This window comes from Papio anubis, chromosome 14 (assembly GCF_008728515.1).
Source record: "Papio anubis isolate 15944 chromosome 14, Panubis1.0, whole genome shotgun sequence".
NCBI lineage: Eukaryota > Metazoa > Chordata > Mammalia > Primates > Cercopithecidae > Papio > Papio anubis.
Window position 1 is genome coordinate 7,085,682 of NC_044989.1, and position 15,314 is coordinate 7,100,995.

The following is a 15,314-nucleotide window of genomic DNA, read 5'->3' on the forward strand; positions in this document are numbered from 1 at the left end:
ATTTTTAATGTGGTTCCATAATTTTGCATTTACCCCAGCAGGCACAGGGTATAAACATTTCAGTTTTTTCACCTCTTTTCCAGCACTCGGTAATATTAACTTAAAATCATTTTTTAATACATGAGTGGTGGTGTCTCATTGGTGTGAGAGATGTAGCTTCAGAATTAATAAAGTACTGTGTGTATGTGTGTGTACACATATTTTGCTGAAATTCTGTTGCATTTTAGAATTGATTATATCTTATTTCAGTAAAAATGGTAATATCATTTTCACCTTTTTAACCATTTCTTTCTCTTTAGGAACTTGCAGAAATCAGTAACTTAAAAGTTATTGAGCGACCGAGTACGGTTGCCCACGCCTGTAATCCCAGCACGTTGAGAGGCCGAGGTAGGAGGATTGCTTGGGTTCAGGAGTTCAAGAGCAGGCTGGGCAACATACTGAGACCCTGTCTCTACAAAAATATTTTCAAAATTAGCTGGGTGTGCTGGCACATGCCTGTGGTCCCAGCTACTCAGGAGGTTGAGGTGAGATGATTGCTTGAGCCCTGGAGGTGGAAGTTGCAGCAAGCCACAATTGTGCCACTGCACTCCAGCCTGGGCAACAGCTGAGACCATGGCTCAAAAAAAAAAAAACAAAAACATTAAGAGGGCGACCAAAGAAGTCAACTTTGCCTCTCTTCCTTTACTAATCTTCAGGATCACACATCTGGCCTGTACTGGTAAATGAGAGACAAAACTTTATGTTGGATGAAAGACTGAGGTTTTGATATTAAAATTGACTGTGATTTTTAACACCTGAAAATGAGAATGTTTGTTAATATCTAAAAGTGGTAAGTTGTGGGACTATTTTATTGGTGAGTATGATGGTTAATTTTATGTGTCAACTTGACTAGGCTAAGGGATGTGCAGATACCTGGTAAAACACTATTGCTGGGCATGTCCAGGAGGGAGTTTCTGGAAGAGATTAGTGTTTCAATGAGTGGACTCAGTAAGGAAGATCCACCCTCACCAACGTGGGAGAGCACCGTCCAATCTGTTGAAAGCCCAGCTACAATAAAAAGGCTGAGGAAGTACACATTTACTCCCTCTGACCTGGGACATCCACTCTCTCCTGCCCTTAAATATTGGTGCTCTTGGTTCTTGTGCCTTCAAACTTGGACTGAATGACACCCTGGCTTCCCTGGCTCTCCAGCTTGCAGAAGGTAGCTTGTGTGACTTCGCAGCCTCCGTGATGATACAAGCCAATTATCATAACAAATCTATCATCTATCTGTCTATCTGTTTATCCATCTGTCTATGTCTATCTATCTATCTATCTATCTATCTATCTATCTATCTATCTATCTTCTGTCTAGCTAATCTATTATCCTATCTATCTATCTATCTATCTACCATCTATCATCTATCTAATCTATTATCTTATCTATCTATCATATGTCTATCTAATCTATTATCTATCATCTGTCTATCTATCTATCTATCTATCTATCTATCTATGTATCTATCTCTCTCTATCATCAGTCATGTATCATGTATCACCTATCAACTATTATCTGCTCTATTTTATCTACCTATCCATCAATCCATCTGTCCATCATCTATCTATTTATTTATCATTTCTCCTGTTGGTTTTCTTTCTTTGGAGAACCCTGAATAATGCCGTGAAAAGAGACTACAGAGCAGGTTTGAAGGCAGTGGTAGAAAATAATTAAGTTTTAAATCACTTTTCACTTAACATGGTCTTTCTTGTATGTTTAAAAAATAGGTTACCGAATAAATGCATCAATGATCTGGGGTTTGGATGGTGTTCAACAAAGATATTACATATATCAAATTGATCCCTAAAATAAACATTGACATTCATTCATTGTAAAACATGACCTAAATTTCTGAGGAGGAACTGCGACTGGATTTTCTTCATCTCCTAATACATGGCTGCTTTATAAACACGTTTCCTGGTAGACATCCTCTGCAACTGGATGATAAATAAGTGAGGCAATGGAAATCTACTTCTGTGAGGGTCGAGGTTAGGCACCTGAGTGTTTGCTAAAGAAGTCAGCCTGGTGGAACTCTGCTCATATCAAGCTCTTTGCCAGAGATACTGTATCCATCTCCCCTTCATGAAACTGCCTCATATTTCTTCTGTACTTGTACTTTCTTTCTTTTTTTTTTTTTTTGATGGAGTCTTGCTCTGTTGCCCAGGCTGGAGTGCAGTGGCACATGATCTTGGCTCACTGCAACCTCCACCTCCCAGATTCAAGTGATTCTCCTGCCTCAGCCTCCTGAGTAGCTGGGATTACAGGCACTCGCCACCATGCCTGGCTAATTTTTGTAATTTTAGCAAAGACAGGATTTCACCAAGTTGGTCAGGCTTGTCTTGAACTCCTGACCTCATGATCTGCCCACCTTGGCCTCCCAAAGTGCTGGGATTACAGGCGTGAGCCACGGCATCGGGCTTCTTCTGTATTTCTAAGCTTACCTCTTCTAAGAATATTTTTCTGTTGAGCTTAGCCCATAGAGAACAGTCTTTTGAGGCCTCATAGCACCTGCAATGAGACTCCTCTAGAACTCATAGTCTAGCACACGACTGGGTAGGTGTTGTGCTTCTTTAGCAAATTTAGGTTGGTTGAAGAACAACAAATATCTTACCTTTGGAATTCTGATACTTACAGCATGTTTTTTATAATAACAATAGTAAATGTGTGAACTAATCAGTTAATCTGGCCGTAATTTATGAATTATTAAAGAGAAAGAAAATAAAGTTTATCTAGTACCTGCCATGTGCACGGGAGGTACTGGGTGTTTTCTTATTTTTCCCTCGTGTTAATGTTTCAAGTATGTATCATCATCCCTTTACATATAAGTACAAAAATAAATAATAAAGCCAAAGCCATCCCCTCAGTGTGTTTATTACTTTACAAGTTCATGCTCTATACTACAAGTTGCAGATTATAAACTAAAACAGGCCCCTACCACAAAGTCTAGTAAGCATTTAGAATATACTTATCAAGTCAGTGAATAAATAAAAATTAATTAACACTTTGTTATAAATTGAGTTATATTGTCCAATTTCTTATTGGAATAGATTGTGAGATATTTTATTGTTTACTTTCTCTGTATTATCAACAACAAACCAAACCAAACCAAACCTCTTATACTATAGCTGGAATCAGGGAACCAAGTGACACACGAGCACCAGAAGAGAAGGCTGTACGAAAGTGCTATAGAAATAGAAACTATTTTAATTTCTTTTCTCGTTTTTGCCCATGTGTCAGGTAGTTAGTTGTTTCTAAGGAGCCATCCAAGTGGCCCCATAAGCATACTATTTAAGGGGGCCTCACAGTGAATTCTTTTGTGAAACAAAGAAGCAGATCTCTCTCCTTCTCTCCTTGCTTCCTGTCTCTCTCTCTCTCTCTCTCTCTCAATCTCTCTCTCTCTCTCTTTCTCTCTCTCCCTCTCCACCCCCTGCCACCTACTTCCTTCATTCAACATATTTTGTGGACCCAAAGGCAATGTCCAGGGCTCAGGATGCTGAGATGAAAAGTCGAGATCTCCACCCTCCAGAAGTTTACACAGATAGAGCAAAGAAATCAGCAATCCCTATTTCAGATTTTTGCATAGTGGCATTTCTCAAGGCAGAGCCCAGGGAGATGAGCTGCCTTCGTGCTGTCAGTGCTCTCCTTTTCTGGCTCGCTCATTCTTTGTTTTTGGCTCCAAGTAGATGCACGTCTCTGTGTGTGTGTGTGTGTGTGTGTGTGTTTTAAAGTGCAGTGAACTGCACCGTGAAGTTATTTTTCTCTGCAGATTTTGTAGGTGTAACATCTCAGCCAACACAGCCCACCTGCTCCAATCTCTGTTTCATCTTTAACAACTGGTGTTTTTAACAGTGGTGCTGACTCTGGCTTAGCTACTGAAGCACGAAGCAACCACAGAGGTCTGAGTTACCTAGACCCTTGAGGGGAGCATGGAGCCAGCTGTCCTAGAGATGGTGGCCAGACTTCCTGCCAGTCAGAAGAAAGAAAAGGCTTGGACCTAGCATGCCCCTCCTGGGGAAACAAGAAAACACAAGGAAATGATGGAACTGTGGGTGTGCTTTTGTAAGAAAGTATAAAGCAGTGAAAACCTTCTCAGTATGCAGGTGTGCGTCTAACATTTCGGTTCTACTTTTGCATGTTTTCACAGGAAATTTGAGTGCTTTTTTTTTTTTTTAAGAGAAGTAATTTATGAGACAATGACGTGTTCCCTAGTGTCTGTGTGACCCCTTTTGAGGGACACTGTGGGTGGCTCTCAGGCCCTAGAAGGACTCTCTGGAGCCTGAGGGGTGGTGCCACTATTCAATAACTTACGAGTTTGGTCAGATAGAAATTTGTGAGAATCTTAACTAGTGGTGATGCTGTGAATTTGGGAGACCCACGTTGCTGTGGCTGCCACCCTCCCTGCCTGGGGTGAGACCCTTCTCAGCCTTCCTGTCCTTGTTCCTTGCTTCTCTGTCCCCATCACTGAGCCCTCTTCTTGTCTTTTCCTGACTCCAGCTCCCACCTCTTAGATCAGCTGCCTAGTGTGCTGGGGTAGCATTGGAGTTCTTTAGAAAGATTTTGTTTCTTGTGGTCTCAATGGGCTTATGATAAATTTGATTCCACATACCATCAAAACAGTATAGCCATGGGACTTGCCTTGACCAGTGAAATGTCTCAATAATAAGGCAAAATAGAGTTCATCACTTATGGGGAAAAAACTAAAAGCTAGCATGTGCTTTGCCACACTCTTCTGTCTTCCATGGTAACCAGCAATGTCCCAGGTAGAAACTGTTCCTTCACCCAGAGTCCTACAGTGAAATTGTGATGATGGAAATCAGGTCCCTGCAGAAGCAGCGTGGACAATTAGCATAAAGGAGATTTGAGTGCTTGTTGTTTAAGCCTACCCTGACGAATGCAATTACCTAATCAAACCAAGCCCACCTCCCACCAGCTGTCTGAAAATGTCAGTTACTTGTTTCCTTGCCTCTCTTGCAGCTAGGCATGGGCATGTCATCCCACCTTAGCCAAAAGAATGGTGCTTCTTACAACATCCATTAATGTAGTCTGGTTAGTGGTATCTCCAGCTAATGGTTAAACACTTCTGCAAAGCAAAATCATGCAGTCTATAAATCACTGTCCCCTGTTCTCCAGGTTAGTCCAGGAATAGACTTGACAGTGTTTAGAGAAGGCTTTGACAAACTATAATTGAGGCCCCATCTGGCCCATTGTTACCTATCTTTGCATAAGGTTTTTCTGGAACATCACCATGACCATTCATTTACTGTTTGTCCATAGCTGGTTTGGTACTATAATAGCAGAGTTATGTAGTAGTGACAGAGACATAGTGCCCACAAAGCCAAAAATATTTACTACTTCCACCTTTACAGAAAATGTCACCTGGAAGAAGAATTTAAATCTTTCAAATATGTTGACCAAACTTTCAAAATGCGTTTAGTAGAGATGGTTTAAGGCTATGGGTTACGTCTCCTGAAAAGCAGTTAAAATGAAGCTATTTTATGCGCCAAGTACTATAGGCCAGGCTTTAGTAACAGACATTAGGATTACTTTGAATCTGAAATTTTAATAACCCCGACCGTTTTCTTGTGCTTGGATTTCAGTGTTTTCCATGATCCGTTCTCTAGCTGAGATGAGGATCACTTTGATCTTGAAAGTCTGATAAAGTCCTTTCTGCCGGGGATCACCTTTTCTCTGCTTTTTGTCTGGCTCAGTCAGGTCTCAGCTTCCGTGTCACCTCCTCAGGGAGGACAAAGGGCAGTCTCCTTGCTTTACTCTCTCTTCGGGTCTTTTATTTTCTATTTCATCACCCCCATCTCACTGGTAACTTCTCCCTTCCTCCCTAGGCTCTGGGTTTCTTAAAACCAGAATCTTGAGTCTGCCTCCTTCACCTCTTGTATCCTGAGGATCTGATATAGGGCCTAATGCAAGGAAGGAGCCTAGTGAACAGGTTGGCACTGAAGACTACAAGCTAGTCCTAAGCCTGGGAGGACAACATGCAATGGGTCATGTAGCCTTGGGAATGTGAGTCCACCATACTCACGGGCGTAAAAATTCAACTTACTTTTTCTCTCTATAACCAAACTAGGTAGCTTATGAGTGACAGAACTTATGAGCTCCACTTTTCCTTATAACAGGATATTCATCTTACCACTTCCCATGCCTCAGGGCTTCAGTTAGAACTCAATTGCTCCCTCTTTGGAAACAATTCGGTCAAGGTCCTTGCCATCTCACTGTTTTTTCTCTGAGTCACGTATTGCCTTGGCTCTAGATAAGGGTCTGTAGATTAAGCACATGGTCAGCCTGGCCTCCACTTAGGTGTTCTCTTTGGATGTGTGCTTCTGTTCTCCCTGTAGACATGGCTCACTCCTTCATGACATTGCTCCATCCATCGACCCCCACCTTCCTAGACCTGTAAGTTTTGCAACTTTCTTTCGGCATCCCTTGCTTCCTTGAGACATCAACCCCCACCTTCCCAGACCTGTAAGTTTTGCAACTTTCTTTCAGCATCCCTTGCTTCCTTGAGACTGCGGGCCACGTTTCAGGCATGATTGCATGGACAGTGGGTGTGGGTGGGTAGAACCCATCAGCTTCCCCACACAACACATTTGCATGGATTCTGAGAGGCTGCCCTCTGACAAAATTGCCTCAACCTACTGTTCCTGTGCCCTGGTGGATGGAGATGGGACTTCCTATGAGAATACAATCTCTTGGGAAACACTTTGGAAAGCTCCTCAGTGCCCCTCTGCTGGGGGATCTCCAGGTCATCTGGGGGTTCCAGCAAGGGTGCTCTCGTACCCTCTGAGGGCCTCAGGCAGAACAGGAGGATTGCAGCTCAGAGCTCTCAGACCCCCTTTGCTTTTCAGCTGCATCTTGTCTGATCCTCCTTCCTCCAGCCAAGTGGTTGATCGTTGAGCTCCCTTTCCAGAGGTGGAAAAATTTCTTAATGCATCAACCTATGTCCTCCAAATAATGTTTTGGTATAGACTAGTGCTCTATATATCTATTTTAAAGGAAGACTTTTCCTTCTCAAGAGCCTAGCTCACAGTATTAAAAAGTTAGATGTTCACAATGATCATCTCTAAAATGATATCTGAGTTTACTTTGGAATATTGAAACCCAGTGCCATTCCTATTCTAATATTCTTAGTTCTTTCTGAGGCTTAGTATAGATCTGATTTGGAAAGAAGAGGACTGAACCCCTGACCTCTAAAAGCCCACAAACGAGTGGAGGTAACAAATCTATAAACAGATGGTTCTAACATCAAAGTGACCTTTGATGATGGAGATACACACGTGACATCCTGTGACTAAAGAAGAGAGGTCTCGATCCTTTCCCTATCCCAAATTCACTTACAATTTTATTCCATCCCATGTGGACACATACTTCCTTAGCCCTCCCGACCCCAGTTGAAGGATTTCCCTAAATTATTATTACATTGGAGGAAAAATAGCTATGAAGTGCTTCTGTTAATAGTTTGAAAAGCATTATGCTGGGTACTGAGTGCAGTGGAAGATGAATCAGACCTCAATGTGGGGCTACAAAGATACAAAGGTGAGGTCACAACATAGAGAAAAGGCTTTCACAGTTCAGGGTTAATTTCCATGTGAATGGGACAGACGGTAAATTGGGGGAGCCCAAAGACAGAATCGCAACCTGGAGAAAAAGCTTTCTGGGCATCCCTGTGGAGGGAAGCTGGCTGCTTAAAACTCCTGAACTTATTCTAACAAAAGGGCACCAAATCACTCACAATTGAGATGCCTGGGGTTGCTGAGATGCATCCCTTGATCAAGCCACTCTCTCGCACTTGACTCCTCCTTGGGTCTCTATGTCTGCTCACCTGGGCTTATCTTACCCCCAACAGGGCCTACTTATTGCCAGCTGGAGTCCATCCCATCTCTAGCTTCCTTTTGGCCCTGAATGAGTCAGGTTTTGTTTTCAGGTGTTTCTTCCCAGCTCCTGTTAAGTCTTCTTTCCCCAGCCTGGATGTTGCTCCTGTTGATTTCCTTATGAGGTTCTCCCTGCTAAGCCTCAGTGACCTCAACCACGGCCTGGCATTCCCTGGACTTGCCTCCGTCCCTGGCCTCAACCCTAGGAAGGAAAGTGCCAAAGCCGGGATGACAAGTGGGATTTGGCTGGGTAGAAAGGATGTTGACAGGCAAATTAGCAAATTATTGGTGCTTCCTCTGCTCTTCTTTTGCTTCGGAATGTCAATCTCAGCATGAGGCCAAACTCTTCACCTTCTGAAGATGTCCAAGGTCCAGACACATGGTATTGCTTCTTTGCTAGAGACCCTCTCAAGGAGCCATAAAACATGGACTTTTTTTTTTTTTTTTTTTTTTTTTTAACCTAGGAAGGCTTAGATATCCCTCTGACCAGCCTGGTGGCTCACGCCTGTAATCCTGGCACTTTGGGAGGCCGAGGTGGGCAAATCATGAGGTCAGGAGTTCGAGACCAGCCTGGCCAACATGGTGAAAACCCATCTCTACTAAAGATACAAAAAATTAGCTGGGCGTAGTGTTGCACGCCTGTAATCCCAGCTACTCGGGAGGGTAGGGCACAAGAATCACTTGGACCCAGGAGGCGGAGGTTGCAGTGAGCCAAGATGGTGCCACTGCACTCCAGCTTGGGCGATAGGGCGAGACTCTGTCTCAAAAAAAAAAAAAAAAAAACCCTCTAACTAAACATATTAATTGTCTTTTCCTTGATAGAACCTGACTCTGAGTCAGAAGAGATGGAAATATCTAAAACATTCCATTGTACAGATGGAAGAGGCCTAGATAAAGAGAATTGAAATGACTTATCCTGGACATAAGGTCAATACTGGTTTCAAACTTGACTACATATTGTATTCAGTCCAGGAACATTACAAATGCTGCTTCGAGGGTCCTGACCCCATAGATTCTGACCTAATTGGTTTGGGGGTGCTGCACGGGCACCGAGGCTTTCTAAAGCTTCCCAGGTGATTCTCACATGCAGACAGTGCTGAAAATCCCTGACTCAGTTAGTGGCCAGCCAAGACGTTAAAAATAGGTGTTCTGCCCCAAGGCCTAGAATGAGTAATTACTTTTTAATAGGAGGGACCTGGAGCTTTCACAGGTCACAGTGTCATGAAAATTGGAAGGGGACATGCAAGGCCATACTCCCACCCCTTGGTGACTCTCAATGTTTTGTCTGTGATTTTTACCATCATTCTCAAACTCTTTCCACTGCTCACAACAATATTTGAACTGCCAAACTTAGGGGGTAATGCTCTTTCAACAGCCTCTGGAGGAATCCCAGAGTTTATTCTCACAGGATAGAAAACTTAAGGCTTCATTAACAAATAAAATAAAGTAAAAGGTATGCTTTCTGTTACCAACAGGAAATTTTCACAGACTTTTAGGGTCACTTAGATAAAACTCTTATTTCAACATGTAACACCTTGTAGTCAGCATGGTAGAAGACACTGCAATAAACATGAAGTAACAAGACTAGTTAGCAATCACCCACAGACACACACCTGTCTCCACCATACGCTGTTAGACTTCAACAGGACACAAACCAAGTCCTTGAAAAACCTGTGGCCCTTTACGATTTAAGCTGCTGCTGAACTTTCCCAGCAGAAACTCAGTAGATGAGACAACAAGCTGGAGATACGCTCAAAAATACAAACCAGTAATTGGTGAAGACCAAGGCATAGCTCATGATGTCTGATCAAAGGTGTTAGAAGGGCTTTACCCTTCACATGTACACCCAGCAGAGAGAACTAGGATGAGAACTTCAGGATTCCTTTAAAATCAGATCTTGGGATTCATCCGACAAATGTCAGCAACCTGGCTACTTTTTCAAGATTTTCTGCAATCTTCTCATCTTCCCTGTTGATTAAAAATTCTTCTTCTTCTACTGGGCAACATTAAGGTGTTTTTAAAACATCACTAGTTGGCCGGGTGCAATGACTTAGGCCTGTAATCTCAGTACTTGAGCTGAGGCAGGAGGATTGTTTGAGGCCAGGAGATTGAGAACAATCTGAGCAACACAGAGGGCCCCGTCTCTACAAAAAAATTTTTAAAAATTAGCTGGGTGTGGTGGCATGCGCCTGTGTTCCCAGCTGTGGCTGAGGTGAAATGATTGCTTGAACCCAGGAGATCAAGACTCAGTGAGCTAGGATCACCACTGCACTCCAGCCTGGGTGACAGAGTGAGACCTTGTCTCTTAAAATAAGTAAATAAAATATTACCAGGAACAATGACTTTATTTTATTGCAGTTTTTCTTTTGCATGTACAGTATATTGTCTGTATGAAATTTTACATTAACATATCTGTGTTTAATCCTTCCACAACTGAGATAATTCTTCTCTATTCAAATATTTAAATCCTTTCAATAATATTTGGAATAGTAGCCTATTTCCTTGCCAAAAGACTACTGTGTCTTTTCCTTATAATATGTCCCCAGCTTTTCTAAACATATCAAAGTTAATTTCTTCATTTTCTGTATTTGGGTAGCACTTTGTACTCATCCCAATTTCAGCATCTTCTCTTTTAGTTTTACAGTTAATGTTGATCTGCTAGTTTAAGTTCCTTGGATGCAGACACTGTGTCTTTAAAAACACTTCCTGCACATTGGGAGGCTGAGGTGGGTGGATCAAGAAGTTAGGAGTTCAAGACCAACCTGGCCAAAATAGTGAAACCCCATCTCTACTAAAAAAATACAAAAATTAGCTGGGTGTGGTGGCACGCACCTGTAGTCCCAGCTACTCAGTAGGCTGAGGCAGGAGAATTGCCTGAACTTGGGAGGCAGAGGTTGCAGTGAACCAAGACCGCACCATTGCACTCCAGCCCGGGTGATAGAGTGAGACTCTGTCTCAAAACAAACAAACAAACACAATTAAAACATCCAGATCATCAGGCTGAAGAGAATCAGGGAAGGCTTGGCTTGTGACCTGCACGAGTCACTGAGTTCATACCATCCTTCCTGAGACACACGTTGCTGCCTGTCCTGAGCCGCTTGACACCACCCGAGAGCATTTCACCTCAACAGGTTAAGTGACCCACTCTGGAACATGGCACCCAGTGCTGCCCTTCACCCACGGTACTAGTTCCTTGGGGTTGCCATAACAACATACCATAAACGGAGTGACTTAAACAATGGTAGATTTTTATCTCACAGTTCTGGAGGCAAAGAATGCAGTCAAAGTATTGGCAGGGGTTTCTTCTGAGGCTGTGAGGGCTGATCAGTTCCAGGCCTCTCTTCGTGCTTGTAGATGGCTGTCTTCATGTTTCCGTGGCATCCTTCCTGAGTGCGTGACTCTAGATTTCCCTTTCTGTAAGAACACCAGGCATATTGGATGGAGCCCACACTAACGACCTCGTTTTAACTTGATGACCTCTGGAAAGACCCGATCTGTAAGTAAGGTCACATTCTGGTGGTGGGGCATTAGGACTTCAACACTTGAGTTCTAGGGGACACAATTCCACCCAGTTCTCTTGGTGACCACATTCTCTATTCATGACTACAAGTCACATGCCCGTTTCTGAGCCTCCTTGCCTCTTTTCATGTGCTGCTTGTGTTGCCTGGGAGGTCCTGATTTATTTTAGAGTGTGGCCAAGACCCCATTATCTCCCTGAGTGTGGTGCTCTCCAGGCCTTCTGTCACCCCTATGGACAGAGACAGTCACTCCTTCTTGTATCGGCCACTCTTCCTTGGACTCCTGGCTGTCAGGCTATGGATAAGCACTGACATCTCTTTCACCCAGTGGCCTGTGCATTCACTGAGGGTGGGGCCCTGTTGCTCTCTCCCAGTTCCACACCAAGCAGTTCCCCACTGATGCTTATTAGAGGAACACATGAGTGAATGAAACCATTCTTTCTGAACATCAAGTACCATTAAGACAGCTAAGGAGGCGAAGCGCAGTGGCTCACGCCTGTAATCCCAGCATTTTGGGAGGCCAAGGTGGGTGCATCATCTGAGGTCAGGAGTTCAAGACCAGCCTGGCCAACATGGTGAAACCCCATCTCTACTAAAAATACAGAAATTAGCCGGGCATAGTGGTGCATGCCTGTAATCCCGGCTACTGGGTAGGCTGAGGCAGGAGAATCACTTGAACCCAGGAGGCGGAGGTTGCAGTGAGCCAAGATCGCATGTTGTACCCTAGCCTTGGTGACAGAGCGAAACTCCATCTCAAAAACGACAGCTAAGAAAAGCCTCCTCACTGGGCACTCATTAGGCCTTTCAGTCTATGTGACAAAGAAAGAACATTGAACCAGGTGGGTTAACCCCAATTGCAACCAAGGGCTCTAAAGCCCATTCCCGTTGGAGTGGGTTGGCCCTGACTCCACTGCCTGGCAGGCACATTTTCTGTCTTTTCATAGAGATGTTGTGCTAAAGTCGCAAGAGACACAACATTCAGATTTCAAACATGATGAATTGAGAGTGCCCTAAACTCAGAGATATTTAACAGTGCAGAATGGAAGTGAGCTTATTTGTATAATGTCTTATGGATAATCAGGAATTATTTTAAGAAATAAGTCACATATGCTAATGATAAATAATGGGAAAAACAGAAAATCAAAAGGAAAAACTCTCCTAGCAGATCCCATGTTTCAATCAGAAAGTGAGGGATATTTACTAAGAACTTGGGACTTTCCTTGGAACAAAATATGGATTGCTTTACATATTTGTAGTCATGCCATGGATTTATACTTTTGTGTCTCACTTTTTACAGTTACTCCTACAATTACATTTTATTTTATATTGTGTCATACACATCTTTTGGATATTTTCAAATACTTTATAAACAGAAATTCAGCAGTTGGACTCTCAGCCTCTACCTGGGGATGCTGAGAGCCAGAAGGAGCCTCCCTGCAGCCCTCACAGGAAGCGAGGGCCGGCAAGCAGATGTCCAGGGACCCTCAAGGAAGGAAGCTATAAACATCTGAAAATAAGCTGATAGAAATGCTCCAAATTCAGCACAAGGATGAAAAGAGCAAAAAAGCAAAACCGTATCTAAAAGATTCTTAAAAGTATCAAACATTCAGCCGGGCGCAGTGGCTTACGCTTGTAATCCCCAGCACTCTGGGAAGCTGAGGCGGGCGGATCGAGAGGTCAGCAGTTCGAGACCAACCTGGCCAATATGGTGAAACTCCGTCTCTACTAAAAATACAAAAATTAGCTGGGCATGGTGGTGCGCACCTGTAGTCCCAGCTACTCGGGAGGCTGAGGCAGGAGAATCGCTTGAACCCGGGAGGCAGAGGTTGCGGTGAGCTGAGATTGCACCACTGCACTCCAGCGTGGGTGACAGAGCAAGACTCCGTCCCAAGGAACAACAACAACATCAACAACAAAATCAAACATTCTAACATCTGCAAAATTGGAACCTGGGAGAAGATATCTGAAGAAAAAATGGTCAAGAATTTTTCAAAAGTAATACCAGCCAACTAAACCAGAGATCTACACGTTGAACTCCAATCAGGATAAATACAAAAACAAAAACAAAACAAACAAACAAAAAAAAAAAAAACAAGCAAAACAAACCAAAAAACAAACCCCACAAAATTGCGTGTGCGCACACACCCACATACCCTAGGCAGATTATATTTAAACTGATAAAAAACCACCGCACAGTATTGCGTTTATAACCTGTAACTAATGAAATTCATTGGTTTACAATTTTTGAAGTTCTCCAACTAATGAAATTCATTCATTTACAATTTTTCATTAGTTTAAAAAATTTTATAGACATGTTTATGTTTAGATGCTGCTTTGTATATAATTTTATTTTGCATATAAATATTTAAATATTACATATGGACTTGTACATACTATTTTTTGTATGGATGGCAGGTAGAATAGTAAATTCTGAAATATACTTTTGAGTGATTCTTGTATCTCGGTATTTTATCAGGGCTCCAATAAAGGATGGAGCCTTCTTCATGAAACAAATTATGTACAATTTGCTAAGAGGAAAAATAAGCACACATTTTTTAAAAATTGACAAAGTATAAATAACAGATAAAAGGCAGCCTACCTATGACTTCATTGTGCCTCAGTTTTCTCACTGAAAGAAATGGAGATAATGACGGTAACTACATGACAAGGTTGTTATGAGGAACAAGTGAGTTAATATTTATAAAGCTCTTAAAACATTGGGTGGTGACATCGTTACATAATGTGTCAAGTGAAAGTTGTGATTACAGTGTGAGTCTCCTGTTAGTTCCCAGTCGTCCTCATCAGGAGTCACTGGTGTTCGTGTCTGGGATAGTACCCTGCTTCACGTCCTTTTTGGTCATCTTGCTTCTGTGCCTCATGCCCGTATGACGTGCGTCTTTATACCAGGCTGACGGGTTGCTTAAGGCTTCTACAGATTTACAAAGTATTGTTAGTTTCTATCTGCAGCTGATTGGCACGCAGTATTTAAAATATAGAAAGATTCCACCTTAACTTACAGAGCTCTGAACTTGTCTGTGCCTTATCAACGCTTTTTACTAATTTTGTTTTCTTTGCAAAATCCATGGAAAGAAGGAACCCAGGTGACCTACATTCATGAATGACTTCTGTAAAAGCTCTCCCTTGGTGGAACTTTCCATAGGAAACATTTTTTCTGGACTTCAGTTATTTTTAGGTATGAAAAACAATCTCTCCAGGGAACACTTACTACATCGCCCTGACACAGTTTTCTTCTCTAGTTGTTTCCAGTCTTTTCATTCCAAACATCTTTATGCTACAGCATCTGACGTTAGCTGCCCACGAGCCTGTCTTCAAGGGTGGTGGAGTGGGACGTTGTGGAGATTCATCCTGTTCTGCACAAAGGCTTGAAGAAAGAGGAAAACAAAACAAAAACTTGAGGCAGAAATTCTAAATGGGGTTCATCTTCTTTATTGATTCCAGACGGCTGATGACGTAAGGGCGGTATTGGGAAGAAGTGAGACTCCCCGGGCCTCTCTGAAAACGGTGCCCTGTTCCGGTGGCAACGTCTCCTGTGGGGAGAGCTGGGGTTTGCCGGCACTCCTGTTATGCATTTGCAATCCTATTTCTAAGGGGTACAGGAGGTATAACTAAACTGAGAATGTTAGAGGGAAGAAAAGACATGTCTATGTTTTCTACCAGAAAGTAAATAAATCTTTAAACAGCTCTCTTAAGTTTGAGAAATGGCTGTAAGGAAACAAGAGGGAAACTTTAAAAGCTCCCCCATGAGGAGGACCCAGAGTGGGCACTGGGCCCGGTGGGAAAGAACTAGAATAGTCATTGTGTGAGAAATGCATGTATGGAAAGTAAGTGGAGATAGGGTGGCAAGAGGATGAAAAG

At 42.7% G+C, this 15,314-nt stretch overlaps 1 long non-coding RNA gene across 3 annotated transcripts in view; it reads left to right on the forward strand.

The window, feature by feature from the left end:
- Positions 1–10,826: 10,826 nt before the first annotated feature.
- Positions 10,827–15,314, forward strand: part of LOC110741009 — a 52,288-nt gene continuing 47,800 nt past the window's right edge. For all 3 annotated transcript variants that reach the window (XR_002516493.2, XR_002516492.2, XR_002516491.2), the window contains exon 1: positions 10,827–11,416. This is a non-coding gene — a long non-coding RNA (uncharacterized LOC110741009). The remainder of the gene's footprint in view (positions 11,417–15,314) is intronic.